This window comes from Montipora foliosa, unplaced genomic scaffold (assembly GCF_036669935.1).
Source record: "Montipora foliosa isolate CH-2021 unplaced genomic scaffold, ASM3666993v2 scaffold_146, whole genome shotgun sequence".
NCBI classification, from domain to species: domain Eukaryota; kingdom Metazoa; phylum Cnidaria; class Anthozoa; order Scleractinia; family Acroporidae; genus Montipora; species Montipora foliosa.
In genome coordinates, this window is record NW_027179446.1 from 11,074 (window position 1) to 20,000 (window position 8,927).

Here is an 8,927-nt window from a genome sequence, read left to right on the forward strand (position 1 = left end):
TTATACACAAATATTCCTCAAGAGGAAGGGATCACTACTGTATGCAAAGCGTACGAAGACTTCTATCAAAATCATTTACCAATCCCTACTAAGTTCTTGAGGCAAATGCTCTGCCTGATACTTAAAGAGAACTCGTTCCAATTCAATGGGCGACATTATTTGCAAACCCACGGAACGGCAATGGGAACCAAAATGGCCGTGGCTTTCGCTAATGTTTTCATGGCAAAAATAGAAAAAGGCATTATCAGCAAGAGCAAAATTAAACCGCTAGTTTGGAAGAGATACATTGACGATGTCTTCTGTGTATGGCACACAACCGAAGACAATATAGAAAAATTTGTGCAAAGGGCAAACAACTACCACGATACAATCAAATTTACGGCTGAAATATCAGACTCAGAAATTACATTCTTAGACACAAAAGTGTACAAAGGCGAGAGATTCAAAAGAGAATCAACCCTTGATGTGCAAACACATTACAAACGGACAGAGACCTTTCAATACACGGATTTTTATTCGTGTCATCCACCAGGCGTTAAGAAAGGATTCATAAAAGGAGAAGCGCTACGCCTCCTAAGAACAAATTCGTCAGTCGTGACGTTTAATATTAACATGCAGAATTTCAAAACACGCCTAAAGAATAGAGGATACCCAAATAAATTTTCAGAAAAATTCCTATCTGAAGTTAACTTCACGGATAGGGAGAGGTCACTTGAAAACAAAGACAACAGCACACAAAAGAAAATATTGCCTTTTGTTACACAATACCACCCGGCTTTACCTAACCTCAAGAATATATTAATGGGGAAATGGCACCTTATTCAAAACCAACCGCACCTTAGAGAAGTATTCAAGGAGCCACCCATACTATCATATCGCAAAGGAAAGTCGTTAAAAGACATTTTAGTCAGAGCCAAACTTTGAAGGCACAGATTTTAGAATCACTTGCGAACGGCAGGATTCGCGCAGGCCCGTCAACACTTTTTCACCATTTGCCTAAGCTTCTATATCCAAATGGCAGCAACTACACTCACAACAGACGGTCTGCTTGAAGTAGACATTTCAGAAATGGAAATCTGCGATACAGATGAACTTAACGAGGCCGAAGAAAAAGTTCTCAGAGAACGAGATACTGATTTTTCTGAAGATGAAATCCCTTGCGCTCAAGCTCCCACGTCTAAAGATACTAGAAAGACCATGCCACACAAAGGCAAAGAAAGAAACATCAACAAAACAAGTGACAACCAAGCGAGAGGAACTAAACGACCTCGAGATGAAAACAGAAATAAGCACGGAAAGATCGAACCGAAAAAAGCCCGTCAAGACGAGGAACATGTCTCCATAACGGAGAAAATAGATAAATCAAAGAACTCTATCGGACTCTTACAGGCTCATCTCGACAAGGGCACATGCCCAAAAAGCCTAAGATACAATGTAAAGGCAAACATCATGCCTGATGAAGATTTTAAGTCGGATGTAAGTTCGATTAGGAAGAGAGCGGAACATGATTTTGTGGGAGCGCTGGTGAAATTTCACCACAGGCGCGTGGAAAGGCTTACATCAAAGCTCAGAAAACTAGAACAAGCAAAAACACGAAAAAGAGAACCTAAAAAGAATGTAAAACCAGTGGCTACAGATTCAAATTGCTCAAAACAGAGTGATGTTAACAAACTAGCCGTAGAATTGAAAGCTAAGCTTAACGAGGTCGACAAGCTTCTTGTAAATCTGAGGGCACAAGCAAACAATAAAGAAGTTAAATCTTATATGTGTGCATTCTCTGCCTCTTCAGAAACGAGAAATAATGGTCAAACCAACCCAAATAAAACGTTAAAGAATCGCAAAAGGAAACAAAGAAAAAGGGAGAAAGATAAAAAGCGCTTTCAAAAAGCAACTGAGTCACGCAAACAGCATATCAAGAACCTATCAGATAAACAATTTACAGATGAACAGATAGCCTTGTTATCAAGGGGTCTAAAGTTTATTCCAACACCCGTGACAAATGAAGACTTTATAAGGCGCAACCTTTTAAGAGATTTTAACCTTTTCGCAAGACGAATGCGCCTCCAACACATCTTTCACGGGAAAGAAAACAAACAACACCCATTCTACGTTAAATCAACGTGGGAACCACCGGTCCAACAATCAGTGGCCTTAGAAACCTTCCTAGAAGAGGTAAAATTTGAACTAGCAAACATTCCTATAAAGAGGCCGAAGGATAACCTATCACCCGGTGAAAGGCGTGCATTGAAGAACCTATTACGTGACAAAACTATCATTGTTAAGAAAGCCGACAAAGGAACCACAACCGTAATAATGAGCAAAAAAGAAACAATAACAGAAGGGCAAGTTCTGTTGAACGATCTTGACAACTACAGGCCCTTAGATAAACCGATGGCTGACGAAACAGCCGATAAAATAAAAAAAATAATAACGTGTATGCTCACGGAAAGCCACATTGACGAAATGACAGCGAAGTGGCTCTCCCAAACACCAAACCCGCCGAGAATTCCAGAATTCTATACACTAACAAAGATTCACAAACCTACACTAGTAGGTAGACCTATAATATCTGGCTGTGACGGCCCTACAGAAAGAATTTCAAGCTTCGTTGACCGCCTCATACAGCCGATAGCACAACAACAAGAATCTTATCTTAAAGATTCAACAGACTTTATAAACTTCATCGAGAGAACGAAACTGCCAAAGAACGCAATCCTTGCGTCAATGGACGTAACTAGCTTATACACAAATATTCCTCAAGAGGAAGGGATCACTACTGTATGCAAAGCGTACGAAGACTTCTATCAAAATCATTTACCAATCCCTACTAAGTTCTTGAGGCAAATGCTCTGCCTGATACTTAAAGAGAACTCGTTCCAATTCAATGGGCGACATTATTTGCAAACCCACGGAACGGCAATGGGAACCAAAATGGCCGTGGCTTTCGCTAATGTTTTCATGGCAAAAATAGAAAAAGGCATTATCAGCAAGAGCAAAATTAAACCGCTAGTTTGGAAGAGATACATTGACGATGTCTTCTGTGTATGGCACACAACCGAAGACAATATAGAAAAATTTGTGCAAAGGGCAAACAACTACCACGATACAATCAAATTTACGGCTGAAATATCAGACTCAGAAATTACATTCTTAGACACAAAAGTGTACAAAGGCGAGAGATTCAAAAGAGAATCAACCCTTGATGTGCAAACACATTACAAACGGACAGAGACCTTTCAATACACGGATTTTTATTCGTGTCATCCACCAGGCGTTAAGAAAGGATTCATAAAAGGAGAAGCGCTACGCCTCCTAAGAACAAATTCGTCAGTCGTGACGTTTAATATTAACATGCAGAATTTCAAAACACGCCTAAAGAATAGAGGATACCCAAATAAATTTTCAGAAAAATTCCTATCTGAAGTTAACTTCACGGATAGGGAGAGGTCACTTGAAAACAAAGACAACAGCACACAAAAGAAAATATTGCCTTTTGTTACACAATACCACCCGGCTTTACCTAACCTCAAGAATATATTAATGGGGAAATGGCACCTTATTCAAAACCAACCGCACCTTAGAGAAGTATTCAAGGAGCCACCCATACTATCATATCGCAAAGGAAAGTCGTTAAAAGACATTTTAGTCAGAGCCAAACTTTGAAGGCACAGATTTTAGAATCACTTGCGAACGGCAGGAGTCGCACAGGCCCGTCAACACTTTTTCACCATTTGCATTTTTTAATGGACGGGCCCCGTTCTGCTTCGCGCTAGAAATATTGCTTCCAGTTAATGATACCTAGAACGAATCAAACACTCAAGCTATAAAATGGTATCAAAACAACAAAAGACACAAAAGACACTGTAACGAAGAAATACACTGTCATTGTTAAAAACACGAAACGTTACAGCCTTCAACAAGGTCTGGAATGCATCAACAGCCTTCAGATTATTATCTGGTTGACCTTTAGGCATCACAGAAAACGTGAAAGGTGACAGATCTCTACAAGATCTGTTAAACATTAACAACCTTCAGATTACCGCCTGGTTGACCTTTAGACATCACAGGACCAGCGAATCCTCCCAACTTCATTGGCTGAATATCTTAAATCTTATTGTGTTAATTAGCTAGCCAATAAAAAAAATCGGAGGAGCATCTGGACCCGCGTAACGCTTTCCAAAGCTATTACAACGCAAGCACTAGCACAACTTGTGACAACTCATTGAAGATTTCAAACGGCAACTGACGAGATTCACAGAGAATCGAAACTGCAGTCTTGCCTAAGCTTCTATATCCAAATGGCAGCAACTACACTCACAACAGACGGTCTGCTTGAAGTAGACATTTCAGAAATGGAAATCTGCGATACAGATGAACTTAACGAGGCCGAAGAAAAAGTTCTCAGAGAACGAGATACTGATTTTTCTGAAGATGAAATCCCTTGCGCTCAAGCTCCCACGTCTAAAGATACTAGAAAGACCATGCCACACAAAGGCAAAGAAAGAAACATCAACAAAACAAGTGACAACCAAGCGAGAGGAACTAAACGACCTCGAGATGAAAACAGAAATAAGCACGGAAAGATCGAACCGAAAAAAGCCCGTCAAGACGAGGAACATGTCTCCATAACGGAGAAAATAGATAAATCAAAGAACTCTATCGGACTCTTACAGGCTCATCTCGACAAGGGCACATGCCCAAAAAGCCTAAGATACAATGTAAAGGCAAACATCATGCCTGATGAAGATTTTAAGTCGGATGTAAGTTCGATTAGGAAGAGAGCGGAACATGATTTTGTGGGAGCGCTGGTGAAATTTCACCACAGGCGCGTGGAAAGGCTTACATCAAAGCTCAGAAAACTAGAACAAGCAAAAACACGAAAAAGAGAACCTAAAAAGAATGTAAAACCAGTGGCTACAGATTCAAATTGCTCAAAACAGAGTGATGTTAACAAACTAGCCGTAGAATTGAAAGCTAAGCTTAACGAGGTCGACAAGCTTCTTGTAAATCTGAGGGCACAAGCAAACAATAAAGAAGTTAGATCTTATATGTGTGCATTCTCTGCCTCTTCAGAAACGAGAAATAATGGTCAAACCAACCCAAATAAAACGTTAAAGAATCGCAAAAGGAAACAAAGAAAAAGGGAGAAAGATAAAAAGCGCTTTCAAAAAGCAACTGAGTCACGCAAACAGCATATCAAGAACCTATCAGATAAACAATTTACAGATGAACAGATAGCCTTGTTATCAAGGGGTCTAAAGTTTATTCCAACACCCGTGACAAATGAAGACTTTATAAGGCGCAACCTTTTAAGAGATTTTAACCTTTTCGCAAGACGAATGCGCCTCCAACACATCTTTCACGGGAAAGAAAACAAACAACACCCATTCTACGTTAAATCAACGTGGGAACCACCGGTCCAACAATCAGTGGCCTTAGAAACCTTCCTAGAAGAGGTAAAATTTGAACTAGCAAACATTCCTATAAAGAGGCCGAAGGATAACCTATCACCCGGTGAAAGGCGTGCATTGAAGAACCTATTACGTGACAAAACTATCATTGTTAAGAAAGCCGACAAAGGAACCACAACCGTAATAATGAGCAAAAAAGAAAAAATAACAGAAGGGCAAGTTCTGTTGAACGATCTTGACAACTACAGGCCCTTAGATAAACCGATGGCTGACGAAACAGCCGATAAAATAAAAAAAATAATAACGTGTATGCTCACGGAAAGCCACATTGACGAAATGACAGCGAAGTGGCTCTCCCAAACACCAAACCCGCCGAGAATTCCAGAATTCTATACACTAACAAAGATTCACAAACCTACACTAGTAGGTAGACCTATAATATCTGGCTGTGACGGCCCTACAGAAAGAATTTCAAGCTTCGTTGACCGCCTCATACAGCCGATAGCACAACAACAAGAATCTTATCTTAAAGATTCAACAGACTTTATAAACTTCATCGAGAGAACGAAACTGCCAAAGAACGCAATCCTTGCGTCAATGGACGTAACTAGCTTATACACAAATATTCCTCAAGAGGAAGGGATCACTACTGTATGCAAAGCGTACGAAGACTTCTATCAAAATCATTTACCAATCCCTACTAAGTTCTTGAGGCAAATGCTCTGCCTGATACTTAAAGAGAACTCGTTCCAATTCAATGGGCGACATTATTTGCAAACCCACGGAACGGCAATGGGAACCAAAATGGCCGTGGCTTTCGCTAATGTTTTCATGGCAAAAATAGAAAAAGGCATTATCAGCAAGAGCAAAATTAAACCGCTAGTTTGGAAGAGATACATTGACGATGTCTTCTGTGTATGGCACACAACCGAAGACAATATAGAAAAATTTGTGCAAAGGGCAAACAACTACCACGATACAATCAAATTTACGGCTGAAATATCAGACTCAGAAATTACATTCTTAGACACAAAAGTGTACAAAGGCGAGAGATTCAAAAGAGAATCAACCCTTGATGTGCAAACACATTACAAACGGACAGAGACCTTTCAATACACGGATTTTTATTCGTGTCATCCACCAGGCGTTAAGAAAGGATTCATAAAAGGAGAAGCGCTACGCCTCCTAAGAACAAATTCGTCAGTCGTGACGTTTAATATTAACATGCAGAATTTCAAAACACGCCTAAAGAATAGAGGATACCCAAATAAATTTTCAGAAAAATTCCTATCTGAAGTTAACTTCACGGATAGGGAGAGGTCACTTGAAAACAAAGACAACAGCACACAAAAGAAAATATTGCCTTTTGTTACACAATACCACCCGGCTTTACCTAACCTCAAGAATATATTAATGGGGAAATGGCACCTTATTCAAAACCAACCGCACCTTAGAGAAGTATTCAAGGAGCCACCCATACTATCATATCGCAAAGGAAAGTCGTTAAAAGACATTTTAGTCAGAGCCAAACTTTGAAGGCACAGATTTTAGAATCACTTGCGAACGGCAGGAGTCGCGCAGGCCCGTCAACACTTTTTCACCATTTGCATTTTTTAATGGACGGGCCCCGTTCTGCTTCGCGCTAGAAATATTGCTTCCAGTTAATGATACCTAGAACGAATCAAACACTCAAGCTATAAAATGGTATCAAAACAACAAAAGACACAAAAGACACTGTAACGAAGAAATACACTGTCATTGTTAAAAACACGAAACGTTACAGCCTTCAACAAGGTCTGGAATGCATCAACAGCCTTCAGATTATTATCTGGTTGACCTTTAGGCATCACAGAAAACGTGAAAGGTGACAGATCTCTACAAGATCTGTTAAACATTAACAACCTTCAGATTACCGCCTGGTTGACCTTTAGACATCACAGGACCAGCGAATCCTCCCAACTTCATTGGCTGAATATCTTAAATCTTATTGTGTTAATTAGCTAGCCAATAAAAAAAATCGGAGGAGCATCTGGACCCGCGTAACGCTTTCCAAAGCTATTACAACGCGAGCACTAGCACAACTTGTGACAACTCATTGAAGATTTCAAACGGCAACTGACGAGATTCACAGAGAATCGAAACTGCAGTCTTGCCTAAGCTTCTATATCCAAATGGCAGCAACTACACTCACAACAGACGGTCTGCTTGAAGTAGACATTTCAGAAATGGAAATCTGCGATACAGATGAACTTAACGAGGCCGAAGAAAAAGTTCTCAGAGAACGAGATACTGATTTTTCTGAAGATGAAATCCCTTGCGCTCAAGCTCCCACGTCTAAAGATACTAGAAAGACCATGCCACACAAAGGCAAAGAAAGAAACATCAACAAAACAAGTGACAACCAAGCGAGAGGAACTAAACGACCTCGAGATGAAAACAGAAATAAGCACGGAAAGATCGAACCGAAAAAAGCCCGTCAAGACGAGGAACATGTCTCCATAACGGAGAAAATAGATAAATCAAAGAACTCTATCGGACTCTTACAGGCTCATCTCGACAAGGGCACATGCCCAAAAAGCCTAAGATACAATGTAAAGGCAAACATCATGCCTGATGAAGATTTTAAGTCGGATGTAAGTTCGATTAGGAAGAGAGCGGAACATGATTTTGTGGGAGCGCTGGTGAAATTTCACCACAGGCGCGTGGAAAGGCTTACATCAAAGCTCAGAAAACTAGAACAAGCAAAAACACGAAAAAGAGAACCTAAAAAGAATGTAAAACCAGTGGCTACAGATTCAAATTGCTCAAAACAGAGTGATGTTAACAAACTAGCCGTAGAATTGAAAGCTAAGCTTAACGAGGTCGACAAGCTTCTTGTAAATCTGAGGGCACAAGCAAACAATAAAAAAGTTAAATCTTATATGTGTGCATTCCCTGCCTCCTCAGAAACGAGAAATAATGGTCAAACCAACCCAAATAAAACGTTAAAGAATCGCAAAAGGAAACAAAGAAAAAGGGAGAAAGATAAAAAGCGCTTTCAAAAAGCAACTGAGTCACGCAAACAGCATATCAAGAACCTATCAGATAAACAATTTACAGATGAACAGATAGCCTTGTTATCAAGGGGTCTAAAGTTTATTCCAACACCCGTGACAAATGAAGACTTTATAAGGCGCAACCTTTTAAGAGATTTTAACCTTTTCGCAAGACGAATGCGCCTCCAACACATCTTTCACGGGAAAGAAAACAAACAACACCCATTCTACGTTAAATCAACGTGGGAACCACCGGTCCAACAATCAGTGGCCTTAGAAACCTCCCTAGAAGAGGTAAAATTTGAACTAGCAAACATTCCTATAAAGAGGCCGAAGGATAACCTATCACCCGGTGAAAGGCGTGCATTGAAGAACCTATTACGTGACAAAACTATCATTGTTAAGAAAGCCGACAAAGGAACCACAACCGTAATAATGAGCAAAAAAGAAAAAATAACAGAAGGGCAAGTTCTGTTGAACG